This window comes from Ambystoma mexicanum, chromosome 8, assembly GCF_040938575.1.
Source record: "Ambystoma mexicanum isolate Mex_15411 chromosome 8, UKY_AmexF1_1, whole genome shotgun sequence".
Classification (NCBI taxonomy): Eukaryota; Metazoa; Chordata; class Amphibia; order Caudata; family Ambystomatidae; genus Ambystoma; species Ambystoma mexicanum.
Genome location: NC_090929.1, coordinates 493,540,301 through 493,567,761, shown reverse-complemented (window position 1 = coordinate 493,567,761; position 27,461 = coordinate 493,540,301). Strand labels below are relative to the sequence as shown.

General features: G+C 46.3%; 1 protein-coding gene across 4 annotated transcripts in view; it reads right to left on the bottom strand.

Annotated features, from left to right (window-relative positions):
* The window catches only part of MIB2 (MIB E3 ubiquitin protein ligase 2), a 725,636-nt gene that overhangs the window by 586,839 nt on the left and 111,336 nt on the right, over positions 1–27,461 (bottom strand). The window lies entirely within an intron of this gene.

The following is a 27,461-nucleotide window of genomic DNA, read 5'->3' as shown; positions in this document are numbered from 1 at the left end:
TGCATGCTCACATTACCTTACTATACTCAGTTTCTTTTTTTCGATCGTTTACGTCCTCTTTTTTTTTTTTAAATAACACACCTTTACAGCCAAAACATGCTATGGTAATCATCTCTTTATTACACACTAATTCTCCAGTCAATGGGCCTCATTACAGGTTTGGCGGCATGGCTGCCACCAAAACCCGGTCCGGGTTCCCAGAATGGGGAATTAGCAGGCCATTCCGATTTTGGAGGGCCCGGTAATTCCTCCCTGTGGGAACCCGGGCCCGGACCTTCCCCATTCCCATCCGAGCCCCCATAGGGCTCAATGGGAATGGGAGAGGGAGCTAACAACGGGCCGATTACGACCAGCCCGTTGTTAGCTCCCTGGTCCCCTCGCAGGACCAGGGAGGTCGTATTTCTGCGTAATGGGTTTAACGGGTCCGCCTCCATTAGCAGAGCCTGTTAACCCAATGACTTCCAGCCTATAGCAAGCCCCTCCATCTCCTGGGGTGGGACAGAATGCTTCTTAACACGGACAAGGTTCACGGCTTTGAGAACACTGCAGCGGTGAAATGACAGTACCAAAAACCCAATAATAATAATACTGGTGGATTAGGAGCTGTAGACTCCCCAACATTTCCTATGGAGCAGTTTGTAATCTGTGTATTTTATCCTAGCATCTTTTTCCAAATACTCATTATGCAATAATGGCATTTTCATTATTAAAACAAATGCAATAAATAAAATTGTCTGCAGTCTGTACCGTCTGGTGATGACCTGCCTTCCCAAGGTAACAGCCAGAGTGAAGCGAGGACATTACCGGGGCAGGGGAGCATTAGCTCAACGGTGCATCCCGCAGACAATGCCATTTTGGAGGCTAGCACATATTGTGCCCTGGCGAAATCTCAGAAGAGCATTGGCAGTAGCTGGTGGGGGTGTTGGGCAAAATGTTAATTTCTGTGCCAATTCCCTTTAAACTTAGAGACCACCAGCTCTTTTTCTGGACTCAGGGCTTTCATTTTTACTCCAGAGCGAGTGGTACCTTTTTCTCACTCACTCGTGTTTTCCTGACTATGATTTTCTATGTTCCTTACTGTTTTATGGAGTCTGCTAAACTCCATAGGCATCTGCGTTTGCATTTTGACACACAACACCTTTTGTGCAGTGCAACTAAGAGGTTAGTTGGACTTCTCTTAATGTTTAACTACATTTTCTTCGGTGAACTGCTGTTTTCAAAAAGAGTAAAATGACCCTTGTCTTACTTAACTTTATGGGTCCAGCACACACCACCCTACGTGGAGTGCTGGGTGGTTACATAGTAATTCCTTTAACCCATTCCTCATGTAACATTTTGTTGAACTAGCTCACTTGAATGGATGGTGGCAGTGGTTTCTTTCTTACTACCTAGTAACATGCATCTGCAGGCTGATATCTCACCTGGAGTGCTGCACCCAAGGGTGACCCTTTTGTCAAAATGGCCCCCTTCTTATTTTGTTGCCATTTCTTGTTAGTTTCTTCTGGACTTTTACTCTGTTTGTATCTGGTTTGAGTGCTTTGTGTAGTTTGCCTTTGGCAGGCTTCATACCCGAATCCTGCCCAGGCTCCAGTATGTCTGGAAAGGCAGGAAGTGAGGGAGGGCCCCGAAACGTCCCTGTCCTTTGTCTCTAGGTGTGCTTGAGTGAAACAAGTTCCAATTGGTTGGGTTGCTGTGTTGGAGGACAGCTACCCTGCTGTGTGATTGACAGCCTAGTGCTGTGAATGAATGGGAACTTGCATAAAAAGCAAGGTTTTTGGGACTAGGAGCAGAGTCGACTACTGGAGGAAAACATCTGAAGCAGAAGACGCCAGCAGCACCCTTCTGGACCGCGAAGTGCCCGGTGAAGCCCTGCAGCTGTGCTGACCCAGTTTTTGAATCAACAGGGAAGACCCGTAAAGGACGACTTCCTCCCTTAGGCTGGTGGGACCAACTAGCCTTGAAACAAAACCTATTTTGGCACAACCCCCAACTTGCTCAACCTTCCAAGGCTGCAAAAGCCCAATACCCAGGGTACCTCGACCACTTGCGAGTGCATTGTCATCCGAAGTCCGAATCCAGTCAGATCTTCGTGGGCATCCAGAGGACTCTACAGAAGCAATAGAATCTGCATCCAATGTCCCCTCAACAGAGTCCAGGACCAAAGGATCAAGGAAATCCTAACTGGAGCTTTTTTGTTCTGCTTTGGCGCTGAGAAAAAAATGTGCCAAAACCACAAACAGCCGCTGAATCGTCAGAAATGCATTGCTGCCGAGTCCCGCAGGAGCCCGCCTCACTTTCGTCACCATGACCAAGGACCATAAACAAGGCTCTACTGCATTGAATCATGAAGGCATCTAATTGGAACAACTACATTTCAAAGGTACTGTGGTGCTTGGGGTATTGCATCCTTTTGTTGGGATGCTTCCCATCTTCGGGAGCGCGATTTAACCCTACACTAAGTTGACTTCAACTTACCTGCTTTGGCTTTACAGCTTGTGCTTTCTATAGATGACTCCCCTCGAGTTTCTGTGATTTCTCTTTTGAACACCGACTATTTAAGAACATATTTCTAAGAAGAAAAGCATCAGAACTTGGACTTTGCCCATTGACTTTGGCTCTCCCGGCTCCCAAAAGGCCGCCTTCTGAACCGATTGGCTTTGGTAGTGCTTGTTCCCTTACAGGTTTTAAATGTTGAAACTTTGATGCTGGGATAATAGACTACCTGCATCATTTTGGGAGAATCTAACTGTTCTTATAACCTATCAGTCTGTTGTGATCTAACCCCAACCTTTCCTTCCTTAAACTCAATATTGCAAAGGTGAAACTATATAAATGCTATACTGACCTCAAATGACACCATCTCCGGGTGCTGGAACATGTGTAACATATGAATGAATTACTAACATGCTTTATTGTTCATTTTATGAATTGAAGCCTAATTTGGGATTAATGGTACAGCCAATTACCGCTTTTTAAAGAATGCTTTAAATATCTTTGTGTATAAATAATGTATTATATTAAGTGTTTAAGTGTTTAATTGGATACTTGTATTTACTGTTTTACAGCTCTACAGCTCACATTACCCCTCTTAAGATAAGCTTGGCTGCTCAGTCACACTACCAACTTGTGTAGTACAGGCCTATATTTAAAGGCGGGTTACCTAATACCAAGAGATAAGTCTTGTGTAGTCCTCACCAGTTGTACTGCACTAATTGTTACCTAACAGGGTGCGGGGGATGGGGGAGGGGTGGAAGAGTGCATTCCGGAACTGTTCATGCCAGCCGAGCAAGAATGGGCAAGGAAGAAGGACACCAGAGAGACGAGCCGTTGCCCGTGGAAAGGGGAAGATCATGGAAGGAGTGCAGACAAGAGGGGAGGGAGGGCATAGGTGATGCAAAAGCCAGAGAGACACGAAGCAGTAAAATGGCAGCTGCGGCAGAGCACAGAACGGAGCACAGGGAAAATAGGTTATACCAACAAATACAGTCCGCGTTCCAAGTAAGATGATTGGCACTCCTATAAAGGGCCATAATGAATAAATACAACAAGCAGATCAAAATGAAAGTCCACTGGATTGGTAAGAGTCAGTGACAGATTCATACAATTATAAAAAACAAAGTAATGTACTAAAGACTCCCCAAAGTAGTCCATCACCATTTCCACTACAGCCTTCTGTGGCTGTGCACCAGGGGCCTTTGGCTTCTACTTCCAACCTTTCTCTTTGAATCTTTATGCTTCTTAACACTTACAGATTTTAAAACGAAGATTTTTCTCTGCCACAACAACCTATTGCCTGGACCTTTCTAGAATTCTAACAATGTTAGGAACTATGGAGAGCAGCAGCTAAAGGGTCAGACTTTCATATGTGCCTGCATGTCCCATCTCATTCAGGAGGTTGTCCTTTAATCCTGTGTGTTTCCTTTGCATGGGACTTGTAGTTTTGATTTCCTCTCATTGTAAATCCACACCTACATGTCTCAGAATCCAAAATGTAAAAACAGGACTCTGCATTTAGTTCGTCTTCTAAATGACATGTTGGCACGTATGCATGCCCGATACCTAGTAGAACCTATACAGACAAAGGAGGAAGACAAAGGAGGAAGAAATGGCCTGGGTAACAACGGAAGCCTAGCGTTGCAAATGGCAATTTGTTCCATGAATTACAGACTAGGAGGAATTCCCTTCGAAGATGGCCAACCCCGAAGCAAGCATCGACAGATGCCTCCAAAACCAGAAGCACACTCTGTGCTGATTGGCCAGCCCAGAATGAAACCGAGCCCCCCACCCACAGCCAGATGGCACAGTCAGCCTCGACCAAAAGGCCAAGACAGAAGGCTGCTGACCAAGATCTGCAGCTCTCTGCTGCTTCCCGCAATGGCCACCGAGCTCGCATCAGCAATACTGGAGGTAAGCCCATTGTAAACTATCCTACACTTGTCCCCGGGACTAATGTCCCATGCACTATAACTCTACATGGCCCGATCAACCCAAGGCCCCTCTCACCTACCCTATTTCTTGCTGCAATGTCCCCTCACAAGACACCCGCCGCCAGCTCACCCAGGTACACAGCCTTCAGTGCAAAGCGCATGGAGAAAGCCAGCCATACTCCGATTCTTCCCGCAAGCCAATCAACCTTACCTCTCCCCCACCCCGCTCAGCACACCTGACTTACAGCCTCACCAATGCCAACCATGATCCAGACAACTCGCCTGGTCTCACCGACCCACACCCACCAAGGCAACCTAATGCCACCGGGCCGCGGCAAGCCATCGCGGAGCGGCAATGAAGTCTAAGCTTCAAGCCACGCACAGCCCCCCAGAAACCCGGCACCAAGGCCTCAGCAAAAACTAATGCAACATACAGTGATTACATGATGATCCAGAGCCTAACCCCACTCCGACCTTGGCACCTACCAGTCACTTGCATTTACCTCACCCCAAACCAACCTCACCTCCCAAAGTCAACCTCTGCATATGATGAAACGAGTCTCAGCTGCTGCCTTCACTTCCACCTTTATCCCCCCCGCTTGCCCTCCCAACTCAGACTCTACCTCCAATACTGCTCTCAGCAACTTCCACCTGTCCATTACCAACACCCTTGACATTCTTGCCCCAGTTACAGGGATCCGCTTGAATCCCGCCTCTAAGCGCAACACCGGATACAACTCCAAATTTGCAGCCCTGAATAGAAAGTGTAGAGCTGCAGAACAGAAGTGGCAAACCTCAGGCTCACCCTCTGACAACCTGGGCTGCCGCCTGCTCCATGGGCAATACAGATTCACTATCCGTGTCATGAAAAGAGCCCACATTCAGCCACGGGTATCTGTTGCATCCAACAAGGCTGAAAATCTGCAGGAAACTAGACAATCCTTCTGCAGGATCCTCCTCCCCGATTCCGTCTCAGGCCCTCTGCAACGCATTCCCCCCTCACCTCACCACCAAAACTCAGGACATCCTGAACAGCCTGATCACTCACTCTCCCAAACCATCCCTAACGCCCTTGTCTCGCATAGCCACTCACCCTCCTTCTCCCTCGCCGCTGTCTCACCGGAAGAACTCACCAGAGTTGTCCGCTCTATGAAGGTCTCTTCCAAACAGGTTTCCCTTTGCTCATCCAGAACCAACCAGGACATTGGCTCTCTTGCCGCTGCACTCACTGATCTCTGTAACCACTCCTTTGCTACTGGTTCGTTCCCCTCCTCCCTCAAGCACTCCCTGGTGTGCTCCACCTTAAAAAACATCAGCAGACCCCACCTGCCCAGCCAACTACTGCCCTATCTCAATCACCCCCTTCCTGAGGAATCTGCTGGAGAAGTTGGCCCGCGCCCAACTCAACTCTCGCATGGAACTTGTTGGTGGTCTCCACGACCATCAATCTGGATGATGTGCATCCAGAGGGACAGGAACTGCTCTTCTGAACACCTGTGAAGAACTGCTTGCATACCTGGATTCCAACTCCCCTGCTGTCCTCCTAATTCTGAATCTCTCCTCTGCATTTGACACAGTCAACCACTTCATCCTCACACAAAGGCTCCACGAAACCCTTGGTATCTCGGAGCGGGTACTGGACTGGCTGACCTCCTTCCTAACTGACCGCTCCTCCCAAGTCATCCTGGGCACCATCTCCTCATCTACTTCCTTCTCTGCCTTTGGTGTCCCCCAGGGCTCTATTCTCTCGCCTTGGCTCTTTAACATCTACATTACTCAGCTGGCACTCATCTCATCTCCTCCTTCACCCCCAACTTCCAATGTTATGCTGACAACACACAACATTTTTTCAAACTTTCTGCTGACCCTCTTGCACCTTCCATCATCCATGACTGCCTTTCGACCATCCAGGCCTTTTGCACTTCCTATTAGGGCAGCAAAACGGAGATCCTTCCCACTCGGATCCCTGAGCCCAACTTCTTCCCTTCAGTCTGGCCGCCTTCCATGGGCTCTCCCTCTGCTCTCTTCTGAAGCCAGAAACCTTGGAGTCACCTTCAACTTTTCCATCTCCTTCCCCCCCCCCTTACACTCAGGAAATTGCCAAGAAGTCACACTTTCAGCTCTTCCTTCTCAAAGGAACTCTACATTCTTCCACTCTGCGACCCCCTCCAGCTAATCCAGAGTAGGGCAGTGAGACTTAGCCTTGACCTCAAGCCCAGGGACTGCATCTCTCCTGCCCTACAAAGTCTTCACTGGCTCCCAGTTGCTGAACAGATTAAATTTAAATCCTCCTATGTCATCCACAAGGCTGTCTGGGGCCGGGACCATTATCTGCAACTCTCATTCACTAAATATTCCCCCTATAGACCTCTGCGCTCTTCTGGCACCAACTCTTTGCATGAAAAGCATTTAGCTAAACAGAGAAGAGGTGGTTGATCGCTTTCCTCAGATAGCTCCCTTTTTGGAACAGCCTCCCCCTCCCCCTCGTCTTGAGAAGGACTTCCTTAAATTCTGGAAACTCCTCAAGACTGTCCTCTTTGGCTCTTCCTTCCCTCTCCTCTGATAATCTCAGTTGATCGTTTGGTGTTCAAGGCCCTTATGCATCCTCGGGGCCCTGACCTCCCACACCGAATCGCCCCAAGCTTCCGTCTATCTTCAGTACTTGCCTCGACTCACCCTCCACCCTAGAGGCTCGCACAAAGCTTTCATTGCACTTCACCTGTTGCTCCCCTATGAGCACCCCAGCACCAATCCCATTCCCCTTCCCTTCTGCACTTGCACGTTCTGAACACTCACAAGGCATAGTAGATTCGTCCTCCCCCCCACCCCTCGACTGCATTTAATATTTGCTATGTATTTTAATTGCATCTCATCCCCTGGTCCCAGCCCTGTTGCCTTGTGGGTGCTGTGAAACACTATTTACTTCCTGTATAAGCACCTAACAAGTGAACAAACAAATAAATAAAATGCAAACACCTAAATGCCTGCAACAAATGCAGCCAGCTGCGAACTCCATAAGCCCACTAAACCCGCCATGCCCAACTGCGATGTCCCCCCACCTCTACTAGAAACAATCGACTCGGCTCGAGACTAGCCAGCCCCAGCCCCCACTGCCGCCCTGCCTCCACCCATACTAGAAATACCCACATAGGCACAGATCACACCAGACACCCAACCCACCCTCCTCTAAAGATACAATCACCCTTGTCTGGTCGACATCTAACTCGATCAAATACGAACCAACTCACCCCCTTCAGCCTCAAACAGCAGCCAAGCCTCCACAAGATGCACCGTGGCTTAAAAACATACCCTCAGAAATCTTCTCACATCACCGGTACCAGCTCATTTCCCGCTCTCCATGCCAGCATGATCCAGTCCACAGCCCCTCCCCACCTTTCAACCACCATGCACACAAGTTCTCACTCCCTCACCCTGAAAAGAGCCCTCATGGATGCAAGATCCTTCCCCGCCCATGCCATAGGCATGCAGGACCTTATCGCCCAGGCCCTAGTCCTGCTAGCCATAACAGAAACCTGGCTCCATAAAGCCTCAGGCCCCACCCTATCCCTAGCACTCCCCGAATGCTTCGCCATACATAGACAGGACAGAGAGGACTCCGGGGGGGACGTGTTGCCCTATCTACAAAAACTCTCTTAACATCTGAGCCACTGACAGGCAAGCACATTTTGAACACCTTTCTGTCAAACTCTCCACCTCACCAGTTGATACAGTTAACATCCACATCCTCTTATCAGCCGCCCGGCCAATCTGCCTCCATTGAAGAAGGTATCATTCAAATGTTAGGAAACAACTTCAAACCCTACACCAGAACTATAATACTTGGAGACCTAAATCTAGGCCTTAACGACCCAGCTGATAACCCCACTGCAGTTGTAGCGAACACCCTCGCCAACCTCGGCTTCCTTCAAAGGGCCTCAACCCCAACCCATAACAAAGGCAGAACCCTGGACTGGATAGCAGATCTAAATAACCAGATCACTACCACCTCTATACTACCTTGCCCCTGGTCATACCACCACATTGTGATCTTCACATTCCAACCCCTGAAACAACTGCCGCCCCCCAGCCCTGCCCCTCACTCTCACGCTGCACATGCGAAATAACCAAAGACTTCTTCTCTCCTCTCCTCACCCCACTCCAACCCGAAAACCTAGCCTCAACTGACTCACAGACTCTAGCTGACATCTACTCCAACACCCTGGCCAATGCCGTAAACCCGACGACCCCCTTAACTCAGAGGAAGGCCTAACCAGTGGGTCACAAATTTCTGGTTTACCCCAGAGTTACAAGCGTTACGCCAGAAGAAAAGACAAGTAGAGACCCTCTGGAGAAAAAAACCTATCTGATCAACTCAACAACACGATCAGCAAACAATACAAACAAGCCATTATCACAGCCAAAGCAACCGTCTTCAACACTAGAATAACTAATGCCAGCTCAAATGCCAAAGAAATCTTCTGCCTCCTCCGGGAACTAGAATCACTGTCCACCTCTCCCACTACTATCAAAACCCAATCAGCCCACCCAGTCTACTTCAGGGAAGTGTCAGAAGCAGAAACATGCAACATACTCAGCAAGCTTTAAGGGGATATCTGCACCCAAACATAATCAAAGACTGCTTGGAAGCTCTAGTCCCGTTCATTACCAAATTCATAAATGCCTCCTTCTCAACCAGCACAGACCCAGCAAGCCTAATAAAGTCATGAGTTTCTCCCCCCATTATAAAAAAACATTGCTTGACCCATCAGCACCTAATAACTACCGCCCCATTAAAACAGTCCCTTTCTTACTCAAAATCCCGGACAAGGCAGCCTACGAACAAATCCAAGCCTTCCTAGAATCCAACCACATCCTTGGGATGCGCCAATGTGGCTTCCAAACAGGACAAGAAACTGAATCGGCACTTCTTGATATAAAAAGAAATCAGACGCCTTCAGAGATGAAGGCAAGCCAGCTCTCGTATTCCTCCTGGACCGGTCAGCCGCCTTTGACCTGGTGGATCACAAAACCTTATGCCACTACCTCTCGGCAGCCGCCAATCTGTCCCAAGAGGCCACGACCTGGGTAACCTCCTTTCTAGAAGGAAGATCCATGCGAGGGTTCTCAGACAGTGCCAGCGCACCCCCCATGCACATTCTGTGTGGGGTCCCACAATGTTCCTGCATCTCTCCCTCCCTCCCTACCTCTACAACATTGTCACCAAACCCCTCTTCGCCCCCTGGACGCCCTAGGCATAGCTTACACCAACTATGCTGACAACACCCAAATCCTCCTCCCCCTGTCAGGCACGTATGACAGACACACCTTCTCCATCAACAAAATATACACGCTACAATCCAATCATGGATGGCTTTGAATCGCCTATGCCTGAACAGTGACAAAACAGATCCTACTTGGACAGGGTCTGCATCCATGCTCAAAAAGCTTCATCCCCAATACTTGTCCTTCCCCATTAATGGCATTTACATCGCTCTTATCTGCTTCAGTAAAAACCCTGCGATTCCAACTGGATGCCTCCCTCACCCTTATTAGACAAGTAAACACTATCGCCTCTTCTACGCCTACACAGCTAAACTCATCAATGCTGCAAGACATTTCCTCACATCACCTACAAGCTGGCTCACCATTGCCAGAGCAATCATAGGAGTGAGAATGGACTACTGCAACGTCCTCTTTGCTGGTACCTTTAAACAAAGCATCAACAGATTCCAGTTGATCCAAAACAATGTCTTACCCTCAGCCCTCAACATACCAAGAAATGATCACATATCGCCAGCAAGTAAAGTAGTGCACTGGCTCCCAATCCAGGAAAGAATCCTCTTCAAAACGCTCTAAATCACTAAGAAATACCTTACTAACAATGCCTCGTTATACCCATCTCAAAGATTCATAAGAAAGAAATCTACCAGACCAGTCAGGTCTGTCCACGCCCACCGCTCCATCCACCCAACCGCCAATAAAGTCGGGGGTGGCTCCAGCTTCCTCTCAGTGGCTGCACACCATGGGAATCCCCTACCCCCACCCTGAGGGATGAGGAATCCTACTGGCTCTTCCGCAAGGCCCTAAAAACCTTGCTCTTTGCCTAAATTACTCTGCAAGAGGACCTGCACACTCCCTTAAGTGACTTTATAGTTAATATTGATAGGGTAGCTTCCTGCCCCTGGTTTGTAAGCTTCCAATGTAACTGGTTTTAACAGTGCCCTGATGCACTCTGGCTCAGGCGCTTTACAAATGTAAAAAATAAGATAAATTAGTAGTCCCAAAGGGAGTACTGTGAGAAACCCCTGGGTGTCTCACTTACTTGTCCCCGTGGATCTGTCGCCAAGGTGGCGAGGACACGGCCATAGCTACTGTATCTAGTTCCTGGGGGTGGACCAGTGGGGGAGGATCACCTGGGCGAGGGGTCTTCGAGGAGTAGAAGTGGGACACCGAAGGTTGAGACGCTTTATCCCCTTTCCTCGAACACTTTTTCCCCATACTACCCTGCAGGATATTTAGAAGCTATACCGCCACCCCCCACCCATCCTCCTTTTCCCACACAACCACTTTCTTACTCGGTAACAGACAACGGACTAACACCAGAGCCGTTTACCAGACATGTCCCAATACACAGGTCAGGCAGAGTCGGGCAATTGACAATCACGCACACCTGACAGCCCTTTACCTTCACCTCAGGGATAAAAGGTAGAGCACGAAAGCATACGTCAAGCAAGGATGAACACCCGAGGAGACAGCTACACCAAGCTGGCAGTACAAAAGGAGAAGAAAAGCAGTGAGACCTGGAAGGACGACGATGGGGGAATTGCCCTTGCCTTTTACAACTCAGACCCGCGTTGCCTCCAGAAGGGAAATCGTAAGATTAGGAGTTACAGCTGGCATGCGGAGCAACCGAGGTCAATCATACACAGGGGCCTCCCTCTATGATAACGCAGATGGAGAGGCAAGTTCGCTACCGTGGTACTATCCTTGACTCCAGAAAACAAAAGGAACTAACAGGTTCAGCAAAGCCGGTGAGTCGGAGGAAGGTGATATCAAACCGAACTGCGTTAAGCTCAAGAATGCGAGTAACAACATTTTGAATGCAGGAAGAAAGAACTGTGTGTATGTTTGAACTTTAAATAAATCCCAGTTGAGGTCTAGGTGCAGAGGGGTCCGGCGCCGCGCAAGTGCTAATTCGAAAGGCTCCGACCAGGACCGGTTTTGTTTGAAAACTACAGCAACCTGGAGCCCTACGAAAGGGAGGCAGGAGCGGTCTAGGTGGTCCTATAAGTGTTAGGTAAAATCCCTTATACAATCTAAAGTCTGACCGATAGCCAGGGGAAGGGAACCCAGCTTTCCAAGAAGGTTGTGAACTGTGAAATGTGGCAAGTGTGAACTCAACAGAGGGATGCCGAGAGCAAGCCAGAAGAAAGGAAACCTTGCTTTCTGATGAAAATGAGCAACGCATCAACTGTGTTAAAATACATGAACTGTGTTAAAGAAAGGCTATACTGAACCCGATGGAGGGAGGCCCAAACTGCGACAAGGATCTGAGCCCGGCAGAGGGAGATCCTAGGAGAAAAGGCAAAGAGGGTCCGAGCCCGACAGAGGGAGATCCTAGGGGCGAGAGGCAATCACCCAAGGTGCTAGATCACAGAGAACTTTTGTATATTTGATTATTTTGCATCACAAGTCATACACCCGTGAACATTGTGTTGACAAGAGTAAATCCAGTTGAGGGTTGTCTGCAGTGTGGAATTGTTTAAAAGTACATTTGACTCTTACAGGCAACATTTGAAAGGCTATAGTGAACCCAACGGAGGGAGGCCCAAGTCGCGAGAAAGAACCAAGCCCAGCGGAGGGAGATCCAAGGGGCGAAGAACAATCGCCCAAGGTACGAGAGTAACAAAGTAACTTTTTGTTTATCTGCCAGTTTCTTTGAATCAGCCAGCCTTCTAAGGCAAGAGATTTTTTGCAAGAAGCAGACTTAGCTCCTGAAGTTTTTTGATATCGGTAAACTGAACTGTGAACCTCGTGCTGACGAGACCAAGTAGTGTGCTGTGCTCGAGAGGCCCGCTTTGTCCCAGGCTTCAAACATGGGGAAGGGAGACCCAGCCTTACCATCCTGACTTATAATAATTTTGTGAACATTCTTTCTTTTCTGGTGAACATTATCCCATACTATTTTTGTAATTTAGTAGTAAGGATGGACAATAGGTTTTTTATTATAGGCCCAAGACGCCACTAGGACTGCCTTATTTGATGGTCGTAGCATGCTCTCATTTTATAGATTAGGCGTTTATCTCACCCATTATAAAGTATAATAAACACCCTTGAACTGTGATCACTTGCGACTGTCTTTACTGTTGCTACCAGGCGTTCCCGACAGTAGGCAAGGGAGAGTTTTTTGGTAAAGTGTGCAGCAAATGCATTCAGAAGAATATGTGTTGAGTAACTCTGATAAAAACTACCAGCTGCACAGTGAAGTAACTCAAACTGGCCAACTGCAGCCAAACAACTGCCCCGCTTGGACCCCAAAAAACTGCCCACACTAGCATGTGAGCCCTGCACTTGGGGCATTACTCGAATGCCCAGTAGACCAGTTCAAGCACGGCTGATGTCTGCCTCGAACCACAGACTCAAAACTCTCAACCTGTGGAGACTTACAGTTAACCTATCAATGCTTCCAAATCTTGCAGGATTCTAAAGCAACAATCCTGACATCGGCGGTCCTGAAACAGACTTCAATCGTCGACCGAGATTCAGTTGCGTGGATATTTCTCCTGCTGAAATCTCTGCCGGAAGCGCTGATACACAGAATGGGGCTAACAGAACCTTGGCCTTTTCTGTGAGGCTTCCCTAGGAGTGGGTTGCATTACCAGACCACTCCGCAGCCCAGTGGCAGATGCTGTCAATTCCCGGGATGTCACACCAGGTGGTGATGAGGGGCACACCAGCTTGTGACCCTAAAAATAAAGCGCACAAAAGATCTGGCAGATGAACATAGGTGAGTGGCGCTGGGCAGTGACCAAAGAGTTGACAAGGGGTAGAGTAAGGGGAGGTGTGGCTATTCGGGAGGCGTGCAAGGAAAATGCAATGTGAAGCTCGTCATCGCATTACCCTCAGCACAAGTACAGCTCCAGATAAGATTTTAAGTGAGACTATTTTACACCCCTTTTTGAAGTTAGGAAAAACTTAATTTCCAATTCCGAATTCGCATATTAGAAATCTGGCACTTTGAAACACAATCCTGTTGTATAAAGTGTCTTACAAATGATCAACAAAATAAATATTTTAGGTGAACAAAATATATTTCAACTTTAAAGCAGATTGGTTCTCTTATTGATGCCTACTTCTTTACACCTATTCATTCATACACATGAATAGATGCAGGGTTCAAAATTGAGGTGAGCTCAGAGCCATTTAGCTACTGCTTGTAGCCTAGAAGAGCCTTGTTAGCTTGACGCCAACAGCTACCAGGAGTTACTTTTGGCTCCCAATGCGAACTGAAGCAGAACAAACGCACCTATGTGAATTTAACTGTGCGTTTGGGACAATCTATAAATAAACATTAGGACACATTTATACAAGGGATCATCAATAATAGACAAATGATTTTCATTTTATGCGAAGTTAGATCCTTAGATCAGTTAGAACAGGACAACCTTGTCCTGTTGTAGTAGCTCCTGTTCCATGCTTAATGCTAGATACCCAAGGGCTACTTTTAGCTCCTTCCTATCCAATCTTAAGTTCCATCCCTGATAGATGCATTTTTACCTTTTCAGGCAAGGCCGTCAACTGGAACCTTCTACCTTTATAGTTATGCTTTCAATTTTCTTTAACCTGTTCGCAAAGGTCTTAAAAAGGTTGCTTAGCAGGTAACCTTATCTAATAGTTGCCTCTGGTCAGTCCATCTAAGATACACTATTAATCAACACAGCATCATGCCTCCTACGGTGGCAACCCCTCTTAGTTCTACCCCAAATGCAAATGTCTGTGCAGAAAATACCAATACATTTCTGGGGTATGGCGTGAAAGGGAAACTGTCAATCATGGATACTTCCTTGGGTTCAGAGAGATTTAGATTGGCTCATAGTATCCACCGTTATGGCTAAATCTGCGCACCAAACATGCAATGATTATCACATTTTTACAATTAATTGTACATATTAAGTATCTCGCTTATTCTCGGTATCCAGTAAGATTACCCCAACACAAATGGTCATCATACCTAATGTTGCCGGGAAAAGGCTGGGGCGACATTATGTATGGTGACCATTTGTGAGGGCAGCAGGGATGTCCCCCGCTCACCTTGGGAAAAGAAAATAAAATGTTTAAACAGGGGTTGCAGAGGGTGTCCCCCTCAGGTTCACAGTGATAATGTTGCCACAAACCACAGCCTTTTTGCAGCAACTTTTTTGCCACAGAGCCTTTTTGCGGGGGCATTATCACATAGAACTTTATTCGCGCACTAGCAAAAGTAGTAAGCAAAACACACCAGACTAAAAATTTTCTCTGGAGCATTGTCCGATTTACCCACAGCAGCCCCTTTTCTAGGGCAATATTGGCTCTGTGGGGTCCGATTCCATGAAGGGCTAAAATTTGAACAACGGCAAATCAAAATTAAAATAAAGAATAACTTGATGACACCGATTATAGGAGACAAGGCAATGAAAGTAATACTTTTGCACAGATTTTAATAATATACCACATTTTAGTCTTATCCATTTCCCTTTACATGTTGCACAATATGACGAAGACATTTCTGTCCAAAAATCAATGAAATTGAAATTGTGCAACTTGCTCAATGCGACTACTGAAGAGGATTTGCTGAGAAGGAGGGCAGAGGGCCTGTCTCTTGAATGGTTTGTGTTAAACAATGGCATTTATCTGGTAAAAGCAACCGAAGAGCACATTACAATTCACAGGCACGTTATTCTGCCATTTAAATAAAATGTCAACACCTTTTACTGGCACCATACAAAAAAAATAGGCCAACATCCAAGAGAGGTTCATTCAAACAGACCTTCTAAACTTCAAACCGCAGCTGGAACCGTTTTCAACACTGGTGTAGGGCAGACCAGAAGCCAGGCTCTCCTTACTTTTTAGTCTTAAACAGGTTACTGTGGCACACGGTAGGCAGTGAAAAAGTCGAAAACATTATGTCAAAAGACAATGTCGAAAAAGAAAATGTCGAAAAAAAAAATTCGGATTTTTTTTATTTACATGTTTTTTTTGGATTCCGTGAGTTTAAAAAAGGGTTAAAACAAAAAAAAAATGAGGGTTTGGGGGGAACCCCCCCCATTTTGAACAAACAGCTATTAAAAATAGACATTCGATTTTTTTTTCTATTTTTTTTCCAACATTATGACTTTCGACATAATGTCATTCGAAATTATCACTTTAAACCGTGGCACGCTCTTGCGTAAAGTGGGAGGACAGGCAGTAGCTGAATGAGCAGAACAATATTTAAGTAATCCTTGCATTGATTGAAGGGACTTTGTTACCATGTTGGATTTGTTGGTTCTATGTGAAAATTCCAAATATTTAAGGCCGCATACCGAAAAGACAGTTTTTATCTGCCGACTCGGTGCAGACTTTCACTATTTAGAAATGTCATTCTTTTACGGGATGTTTTCACCCTCCTCTCCCCAACCACCTGACTACCATCCCCCACCCAGTTTCACCCACCGCACCTCGACCGCCTTCAGCCAGCCAAAAACAAACTAGCATGCACCTACCTACCCCCCCCAGCTCCTGCCCATTCTATGTGGCAATCCTTCAGATGGTGTCACAAGCCTCTTTCCATGAGACTAGGGAGGTGAGATTGCTAACCGATAGTCTCCCTAGGGATGGTAACAAGTGGGCAGATCTCATGGGGAGGGACGTTCCTCCTGGGGACAAGGACGTACATCTGGGATACGGCCCCTTTATTTCCCAACCGCATAGTGTAGAAACACCCAACCCTTCCTTATCTACGGTAAAGTCTGAGACAAAGTGTTATTGTAATGTGGCAGACAGTCTCACTATGATAGGTACCGGGACGAGGAAAACCCAAAGAATGCTACAATCAAGCATGAAGAGTGTTTGACCAGCTGTTGTCAATCAAACTGACGTTACGCTGGGACAGTCCCAGCTACTTAAGCTAAACAGTAAAGAAGGACAAGAAAAGCAACCTCCGGAAGGAGAGAAACCTTCAGAAGGAGTTGTTGGCGTGCTAGGAGGCCACCAAAGAGGACGCAAGTTGGAAACGGGGTGTTTGAAGGCTGTGTCAAAGCAGCAGTGTGGATATTGAGACCAAACCAAGGGGCGGCAGGAGAGAGTCTCGTCCGTCGGCAGGGAGTCGGCAACCTTAAAAGTCAGTGTGGTGGTAAGACCTATGGTGGGTGGACAGTGCGGTCCAAGAACTATGCCGAGACCACCAACACTAGCCTACTACAGAGCCATGTAGGCGATTGAATGGGAAAAACAAGGAACTGTGGTGGTTGCACGACCTGCAACTGGTGGGTCTTTTGGTACAAAACTTGCGCACAGGCAGCCAGCAGTAACGGACCGCAGCCAAAGAAGAGCAGAAGAAGAGAGCAAATACGAACCCACAACCCCTGGCGAAACCAGTGAAGAGTTCCCTGAGAGAAGGTAACAGGAACAATAGTAAGTGAGGGACGGGGCGGGAAAACTTGAGAAAGCAAGAACGAACCCGCGACCTCTGGCAAAACCGGTAAAGAGTTCCCCAGAAATCCCAGAGAGAAGGTAACAGGAAAGATAGTAAGTCCGGGAGGGGGCGGTCAAACTTGAGAAACGCAATAATGAACCCGTGACCCCTGGCAAAACCGGTGAAGAGTTCCCAGAGAGAACAGGAGCTGTAATAAGTCCGGGAAAACTTGAGATGTGAAACCAAAAGACAAGAGAGAAGACCACCAATTTGGAAGGCAAGTCCCTGGTCAGTTCCATAAGACTGTGGTATTGGAGAGTCAAGAAGAACCCGGGGAGCTTTGTTCTAGTCTCACTGGGGGCAAGTTTAAAGACAGTGTTAAAGACAGTGTTCAAGTAAGGACAAGAATAAATCCATGGAGAGACCTTAAAGAATTGATGAAGAATTTAAAATTGCAGTAACTCAAGAAAACATTGAAGAGTCAAGGAGAGCTTGGGGAGTCTCTCCCTCATCCTGGAGGGCCAATTTGAAAGACAGTGTTCAAGTCAAGAAACGTTTGCTAAAAGCAGGTTACAAACTAGGAGAATGGAGCCATTCTCCTAGTCCAGGGATATTTCTGAGCGCCATTGTGAAACCTAAACTTGAGAGACTTTTACCTAGGAGAAGGGAGTCATTCACATGGGTTGGGAGAAGAACTCTTTTTCCTCAGTTAAATAATTTGGGGAAATGGGAATACAAGACGCCTGCTAAGCAGAGGTCAGCATCCTTTGGAAGTGGTCTCCAAGAGCATTGAGACATTCCTTCTGTAAGGAAGATATGGTAACAAACAGTAAGACAGACACGTGATCACAGTTCAAGGGTGTGTATTGAACTTCAATTAGGTTTGAAAAACGCCTATCTAATCCTAAATCTAAAGATGGGAGCAAGCTACGACCATCAAATAATAATAACGTAATCCTAGTGTTGTTTTGTCAAAATAAAAGGGCCTATACTAATAAACCTATTGCCAGTCCTTACTTCTAAATACAAATGGTGGGGAAACAATGTTACACAAAGGAAAACTGTTCAAGAAATGATATGTCAAGATAGTTGAGCCGTTGGCTTCCCTTCCCTGTGTTTTCAGCACGGGACAAGGCGGCACACACTCGAGCTTAGCACACACTGGCTTTTCTAGCACAAGGATGCAGTTCAAAATCTCAGTATCAGGACCTTCTGTGCCAAAGTCTCTTTGCCATTCAAAGTCTCTTATTTCAGAGGGCCTGATGCAACAAACATTCAAAGTTCCTTTCTCAGGGTTCTCATTTACACCTTCTCTTGTGATTCACTATTCACTCCGGGTGCCCCTCTGCAGTGCTCAGACCCACTTTAACACAAAACCTTCAATTGGTCTCCCTCTGCCAGGCTCACACCACATTTATCTAATTTTCCAAACTTTCTTTACTATACCAAAATTGAAGACTTTCCAAAATGCACAGGATTTTGCTTGCCCGGTCGCAGGACCACTTTGATTCACAATTCTGTGTTCTCTGCTTAATTGTCCCTTTTTACTTTCACTTCTGCCACTTTGCAGCTGGGCACCTTAGAGAGACTTTTTGATTGAGCACCCATGCTGTGCCAGACCACTCCGTCAAAAGGTATCGCATCAAAGTCTCTTCAAAGTTCAAACACTCATCAGCCGTTCAACTTTACTTCCGTCTCTTATCACACGTGTTTCAACAATGTTCATTACAGCGCTCGTCATACGATGTTGCTGCTTGCAACCTTGGCTTCAACACAGACCGTTCTTGTATCAGTCTCCTCAACTCACCAGCTATGTTGATTTCACGGATGCTGCTTTGTTCATGGAGCCACAGTGGCTGCTGCTTCTCCCCGCCTAGATTAGAGACGCGGGAGGGTCCCGGGTATCTCAGACACAATACAAAATTCTTCAGCCTGGTTTCCTGGTCTTATGCTTTCTAATCTCAAAGGCTTGTGAAAGTAACGGTCTCCTATTGGGAAGGTCATGGGAATTTCCCTCCTTGCGATCCCCTCCTGTTGTGCTGTCTTTCTTCTCTCGTTCAGCTGCCGTCTTCAAACTGCTGTTTTTCCTCGTGTGCGGTGCCTCTCAGAGTGTGCTTTCGTGATCCGCCTTTTATCTGTGTGGGGAAGCTTAATGGAAGTCAGGTGTGAGTGATGGTCAGTAATTGCATGACCATTGTATTGGAAAATGTCATGTCTACTGCTCGGGTGTTACTCTGTTTTCTCCCAGAGCGGGCTGTCTGTGTGAATGTGTTCATGCAGGAAAAGGATGGGGGGCTAGAGTTCCTACCTACATATCCTATCTGATAGGATGGGGTAACGGTGTTACAGGGAAGAGAGGGCTACCGCTTCTCAACATCCTGTTTCCCACTCACCGAAGACCCGTCATCGAGGTGATCCTCCTGCACTGGTCCACACCCAGGGTCTGGATCCAAAGGCGATGACCGTACCCTGGCCACCTGAGAGAGAGATCTGCGGCGACTAGTGGGTGAGACACTTGGGTTTCTCAACCTTCCCCATGCGGTGAATGGCCACACATTTTTTTAAAGATAATAGTTCCCATGCTCCACCGAGAACTTCAGAATCGTGGAGGATAACTCATGCATAGGAGTTGGTCTTTTGTCAAAGTCGATCTTCCGCTTTGCCTGTGAATGTGTCAACACAGGATCACACCAAGAGTCAGCTCCTCTTTCCCACTCACCTCTCTTCAACAAAAAGAGAGACGAAATCCTTAAACCCCACCAAGAAGGGACTTCAAGAGAAGAAAGCAAGGAAAGAGAAGAACGAATAAGAAGAAAAGGCTTTCAGGTCAAAGTCAAACTCACAAGCTAGGGGAAGGGAGGCAGTCTCCTAGCCATAGACATTTCAGCACTGCAGAAGGGAGGCATTCTACTGGGGTGTGGTTTTTGTTGTTTTAGACTTTTGTGTTTCACTGGTAGGGACAGTTTAGAAGCTCAGACCAGGATGGTGAAAGTTTATTTGGACATCACAGACTTCCTGACGGACTCGAGTTTTAGAAACCACTTCTAGAGATAGGGAAAGACAGGATTTTGAAATAGGCAATAAACGTTTGTAGCCAAGATTTTAAGTACTGCTCAGACTCCTCATTCCATGTGACCATACCCCTAGAAACAAACACACACACACACCATTACTCACCTGATGCGGCCGCGGCTTCAGCTTCCTTCAGGCTATGCCCGTCAGCCCCTGCGTGCACTCGTGAGCGGCAGGGGCGTGACTGGTCACTTTAGAAAAACTGCTTCGAGTGGGCTCTCTAAAGCAATATTTTGTTCAGAAGTAAATATACGATATTTTCACTCCACACCGATTTGTTACCAGTTAAGCCCCCTTTGGGTGTTTTTAACTTAAGAAAAATACCAAAATGATTTTGGAAATGTCGCCCAAACTTTATACTCAATGAGACCGGCTTAGTGGTTAGTTGTGAGCTTAAGGATGGGCAGGAAAGAGGCTTCATCCCTCACTCCTAAGCAATGTCAAAACGACACAATTCCTATACGTTACACTTCTGTGACGCTGAGAGTCAAACAATTAAATGGTGAGGCTGTCTCAACCCCATGCATCTGACCTCTATTGCACTAGAGCTTGACCTACATGTTCAAATCATACATTTTAAAACAAAGAGAAACTAGCGTGTCCTTTCCAGCCTCACTGCTAAAACGACTGCCCAGTGCTTCGAGGCATCACTTTGGCAGCATGCGTATAACACTAAAAACGTAACGCATTCCAACATTAGTGAGTGATACAACATGGATGAGCAGATAGGTGAGAAGGCAGCAATAAACATCATACAATCTGAGTGGCACCACAGTTCACAATGGCAAGACTGTGCTACTCTGCCATTTTAATCTAAGGCGATACACTATCGCCTACATGTGTATAATGAACAAACACAAAAACCATTGCATACGTCAGATACTTTGATGTTTCTCAGAGTCTAGAAGTCCACAAGTCACATAAATTATGCCACAGGTGAGCGCTATGGTTTTCCAGGCACCAAGTAAGTGTGAAACACACAATTTACTCAACAAATAGAGATTTTTTTTAACTTTGATGTCATATTGGGACATTTACAAACCACTCAGGACAGGTAATTTAATCATCATTTCACTAGAACTCATGACTAGCATTGCAGAAACCTGCGGCGCTGTTACTTTCTGAGCACCTTCCATTCAGATGAAGATCAAGACCGGCCTTAGAAATGGAGCTTGCATTACCTAGCTAACATTAGAACCAAGAACCCGTACTGGAAACCCTAGATCTCTGCTCAACGGCAGCCAATTAGCACCGGAGTTCTCTCTAAAAATAATTTAGGTCACCTAACATGTTCTTGCAAAGTTTGGTGTAAATAGTACGGGGGACGTTAAGGGCTGGTATCAAGAGTGCGTTTTCTCCCTGAAACTTCAGGAGGGAGTTCTTGACTATGACTAGTGAAATAAACGGTGGAAAAACATGACCAATTTTTACAAGCCGATTTAGGCAAATTCGGGGCCTTTGAATAAAATTAAAATAAAAAATCCTGATATGCACAGACACACACACACTCCATTTAATAGAGGTGTTCAATCGAAGCACTCCACAGAAAGGAAAAAGAACAATATCATCACACTTCTGGAAAAGCTGGGATTAAAAATCTGCTCTCCAAATTGCACAGCATACAATTTAGCTGCAAAAGAATTCAACATATTTATCAGCCAGCACTTCAGTACTCTCTCTAGTGCACGGTTACCAATTATGTGGCCCTCCGGGTGTTTTGGACTGCAACCCTCCCCCCCTTTCCCCCTCCCCCCCTACCCCCCCTCCCTATAATCTTAAGAAGGGATAAGAGCAAGCAAAAACAATATAGTAATGTGGGGGCAAAATAAAATAATCAAACAACGTTCTAAACAAAATAGGAGACTTCAAATCATACTAAACAAACACACAAATCAGAAACTACAACCAAACCCTTCCAGAGAAGGCAGAGAATATGCAGACTTGGTAGTGAAACTGCATCATTGTGGGTCTTAAAACAAGGGTGTACAATGTCAGCAGCAGTGTCAGGTTCGCTGAAGATTTCTTTAAAAAGGTACAAAGTGGGGTCTTACTGGGCACTAGGCCCCTTTAAGGCAGACCAGTGGGACAGAACCACTTCAAATACCTGTAATCCTTGTTCTTGGGATTCAACAATATTGAACCATGCTTGGAGGCGCTTTAAATGGGTTGAGTTAGCAGGGAGACATTTTGAGTCTTTTTTCCCAATGGATCGCAGGTGTTGAGACAATCGGCACAAGATGGTCCAGCGATGCAGTGCAGACCTGTAGCAGAAATCAGCTCAAAGTAAAGAACCGGCCGGCGATGGGTCGAGTGTGCGTCTCGAATTGGTGGAGTCAGTTCGAAGAGGTCCAACTATGTGATGATATTATTCAGTGGTGATCGGCTTGACAATAGCTGGAGCGAAGGCATGCTATGGGTCAAAACAGTGGCTCAAAAGTAGATAGGGAAATTAAGTGTGAAAGGGATACCGAGTTGCTTGCAGTGGCTTGAAAGGCGTCTCAAAATGATAGTCGGCTGGAAAATGGATTGAAGATAATTACCAGGGTCCAGAGCTGGGTCTACAATAAGTGCTTGATCTGCACTTCACAACAGGGAAGGTTTTTAAGAGCACACAAGCAGGGTCTCGCCTTCGGTGAGCATGTTCCTGGGTACCAATGATTCCAGCCTGCAGAAGGCATTGTCCAGCCAGCCGATCATCCCAATTGTTCCTCTGGGATGGTTGAGGGAAACTGTTGGCCCTTTTCTTGGAAGTTTTTGTTTTCACCTCTATGGAGGAGGACTTGAGAGCAGACTGCACCCACAACAAAGTTAAAGATTAAATCCTTCTACCTAAGCAGTCCAAAGATTATTGAAACAGGTGGTGGTAGGGGTCTCGCCCCCTTAAATAGGCAAACTGCTAAAGGGGATTGGCTCCTGTCTCAGAGTCTGGCTGGAGGTTAAGACTTCCGTCTTGTGGTGTCATACCCAGAGTGCTTTGTCTGCAGGACGTGAGGGGAGGAAGCACAGGAGGTCTGGGAGCTCGGGGAAATCCCAAGATGTTGGAACCCTTCTCCTCCTGGGAAAGACCTGACCTGGGCTACTATACTTGGCCTCCTTACCCTAACTGCCTACATCACAGATTGTGATGTAGCTCTCCACCGACGAGACAGGCCTTGCCTTTGAAGCAGTCGTTCCCAGCAAACTCCTGGGGAGATTTGCCATCTTCTGGAGAAGGTGGCAAGTTTTCCCAAAGAGAATAGTGGGGGAGAGGGGCCCGGAAGGCGAGGAAGGGAGGAGGGGGAGGGGTCAAATTAAACCCAGTTCCCAGATGTTGATACACAGAATATTCTGTCCTTGCATAACTAGCAAGCAACCTGACAATAATACGAACCCAATAGGATTCTGCCATTACAATTGTGGAATCTGAGAAAACACGATGGCTTATATTTAGAGTTTCTTCAACCAATAGACACTGGGAGCACACAATTATATAATTTAATTTAGGATCAGGACTACTCCTGGTTAAAGGCAGACCATGGATGGTGGAGATTTGGCTCCATCAGCTGTTGGCAGGAATGCATATGTCACTTTTTGACTGCCATGTTACAAAACTACTGTTGAGAGATCAGTCAACCAGCTCAGCAGAGTTACATGTTTGCATTATGCTATGCAGCATGGAGCGTTATGAAAAGGATGCGGGAGGGAGGTGGCCGCGGAGAGGGTGCGGGGGGGGGGGTGTGGTTGTGGAGGGAGTCAGGCCACTTTCATAGAAGGCTCTACCTGCACAATTTTAAATTAATATTTCACCCTCACAGATATTATTGAGTCACAACGAGTGTGCTACTTGAGCAGAAGCAAAGAATTCGATATTACAAAAATCAGCAGGCGTCATAGAAAAGACCACACAAACTTCTAGGACACACAATGGTGGAAGGGGAGACAGATCGTTGAAATTTACCCTGCTGTGGTAAACACAGAAGGAATGTTGGTGAGCACACCATTTCACATGGCATAGGAGTTTGTCGCTATTAGTTGCGGCACCAGTCCTAAACAACAATCTGGAGTGGGGAGTGGGGTGCTGGGGATGGAGCCACACATTTTGTTGCCCACGACAAACCCCTTGTGGCATATCAGAATTTCAGGGGATAATGGGCTGTGCTAGGGGAGTGGGGCCAGTGCAGATGTTTAGGAAAGGAAGAAGGCAGAAGGGTCAAGCAAGAGTGCTATAAATGCTGGCGCTTGAAACTAGTACATCTGAGTTCTTGTCCGTCTGGGTGTTTTTTTCCCACCCTCCCGCCCCTCGTTTAATATTTTATTCTGGACCTGTAATAATGTTCTGTATGGTTCAATTCTAGATCGTTGCGGCAGAGTTACATGGTGCATCCAGCAAGAAAGTACCGTCAGAAACCATAAGCTGAACAGCCACCAGCTTAGTCACGGCGCTCAAGAGTACAAGACGACTGGGAGGCCACGGGCATTATGTGGCTGGAACTCCTTCCAGTCCCTAAGTTAAGGGGTTGGGGGTTACTGAGCCTGGTAAATCTAGTCAATTGTCCAGTGTTTATAACGTGCAAAATGGTAAACAAGGGTTAAGTGACAAGATGTTTGCAAAGTAAAAAGAGGTTTCTTCGAAAGTATGTGACTAGCATAGATAGGGACGATTTGGGAGTATTATTAAGCAAGAATAGGTAACTGTTCCTCCCCGGTTCTTGCCTGATAATACATCCAAATCGTAGAAACATTACAGTTACCTATTCCTCCACGGGGGACAGTTTAGTATGGCAGCTCAGCAATTGTATGGTCTGTTACGGATCACCTGTAAATTAACTCCTGCCTAATAAAGCAACACAGCCTACGTTTACCCACTGGAATCTAATGTCCTGTGAATTACTTCCTTGTGTTTAAAGGCAGGGCGCCTCGTCCATATTAGGTGAGGTGGCATCGACCCACAGGGTCTTGGCCCCCTCTGACCCATTAGGGAGGAGCCAGCCCAGTAAAACATGAGCACTCCCTCGGCTGTTTTTTTCAGCTGAGGTAGTGCTCTTAACTGTGAAAGGGAAAATTCGTTTCCCTTTCACAGTTACATTTCCCCAGCCGCGCAAGCTCAATGAGCCACACAAGGTTGGGGGCATTTGCTTTCCCAGCCTTGCATGGCTCATTTGAAATGCTGGCTGGGGAACTGCACGTCTGTATGTGCAAGAGGGCGCTCCCGCACCTCGTCACACAGACCGAGAAGGCTAGAGTGGGGTGTCTCCGGACCCAGGCTTATGCTCCTTGCACGCATGTGCAGGGACCAGGAAGCTTCTAGATTCCTGTTCATGCTTGCAGGGAGCTGAAGCACTGGAACCCCCGGATCCGCGGCAGAAAGCAAGTTTGTTTATGTTTTAAATTTTGATTGTGTACGGATGCGTGCATGCTTGTGTTAGGTGAATGTATGATGATGGATGCTGGTGTAAGTGCTTTCTGTGTGTATGTTGTGTAAATGTGTGCGTTCGTATGATCGTTTATTTAGTATTTAAATGTGAATGGACGAATATATGCTTCTGCTATGAGTGAGTGCATGATTGATGCTCGTGTGAATGAAACAGTGTTCACTGCGTAAGTGTTGTGTAATGTGTGTTTGTATGCTCATGTATTTATTAAAGTAGGTGTATGGATGCGTGTATGCTTGTGTTATGAGAGTACACAATGGGTGCTTGTGTGAATGAAGTGCTTGCAGTGCTTATGTTGTCTATAGGTGTTCGTTTATATGTTCATGTATTTATTTAAATATGTGTATGGATGCGCGTATGCTTGTGTTTTGAGAATGCATGATCGTGTGATTGAAAGAGTGCTTGCTGTGTGGTGGTTGTGTGTGTATATGTTTGTATGTTTTTATTTAAATATCTGTATATGCTCATGTATTTATTATTTAAGTATGTGTATGGATGAATGTATGCTTGTGTTATGAGTGAGTGCATTGTTGGGTGCTCGGGACTGAAGGAGACAGCGAGTGGTGTTTGTGTGTTTGTGTGCGCACGCGCTGGTCCGAGATGATTTTGTTGAGTGGGTGTAGGAGATTTGTACAACAAAGGCATTTTAAAAATGCCTTTGTTGCACAAACCCCGGACCCACAGGTCCAAATCAGCTCTCCATCTAAGTTGCTGTGGGGCTCAGGGGACAGGGATGGTATTATTTTGTCTTGGGAGGATAGCTCAGGGGCAACGGACTTGCTATTGAAGCAAGACGACACAGAGCAACACAGGTTCGATCCCCGGGTCCGCGGTTAGAAACCTCTGGGTATTAAGTGTGTTATAAATAACCAATCATGTCCCGTAAATAAATACCATACCTATCCCCCCACCAGTGCCTTGTATGCACACAATCATAATGAGAGAGAGAGAGAGAGAGACAGACACACACACTCAGGCATAGTCTTTTTTTTTACTTGATATATATGATGTCCAGTATAAAATTCCATCCCCGCCCACCAGTGCCTGGCATACACACATAACCACATTGATTGTGTGCATGTGTGAGGAGCGTGGGACCCAGGGGACAGGAGAGTCATTTTTTACTGGGTATCTACGATAGATAGCCAGTAAAAAGAAAATTCTTACCCCAGTGCCGCCCAGCACCTCGCAATCACACAATCACATTCATCATTTTTGTGATTACGTCTGACTGCAAGGCGCTTGCACACCATGGAGCAGGCATGGCATTTTTTACTTTGCATGGCTGATAAAGCCATCATCATAAGTATTATTATGAAGCAAGACTGGCATTTTTTATGCAACCAGTCGATCCATTTCTTACTGAGGCATGATATTTTGTATTGGGTATCTTTGATAAAGCAAGCAGGATCAGTGGTATTATTCTTACTGTGGCATGACATTTTTTATTACGCACCTTTGGTAAAACAAATGTTATTATGTAGGTAGACTGGCATTTCAATGCAGCCAGATCAGTCATTTCGTATTGTGCTATGGCATTTTGTATTGGGCATTGTTGGTAAAGCAAGCATGATAAGTGTTATGTGACTCAACAGGCATTTAGTACGGTCAGTTTGGACAGGTTTCCATACTTTGGCATGCATTTTTCATGGGAAAGCCAACTGGAGTATGTTTTTATAAGGGGATACTGCCAAATATTGGCAGAACAAACATGGACATGGTTTCTTATAGTATCATTACTGGCATCATACACAAAGCAAACAGGAGTATGTTCGTATATGGAAATAATAGGGTATAATGTTGCAATCATGAATTTTTTTATACTGGCACATATTGTGGGAAAAGACATCATGAAAAAGTGTTGCTCCTGTGCACTGTTGGTGACTTGCATCTATTGGA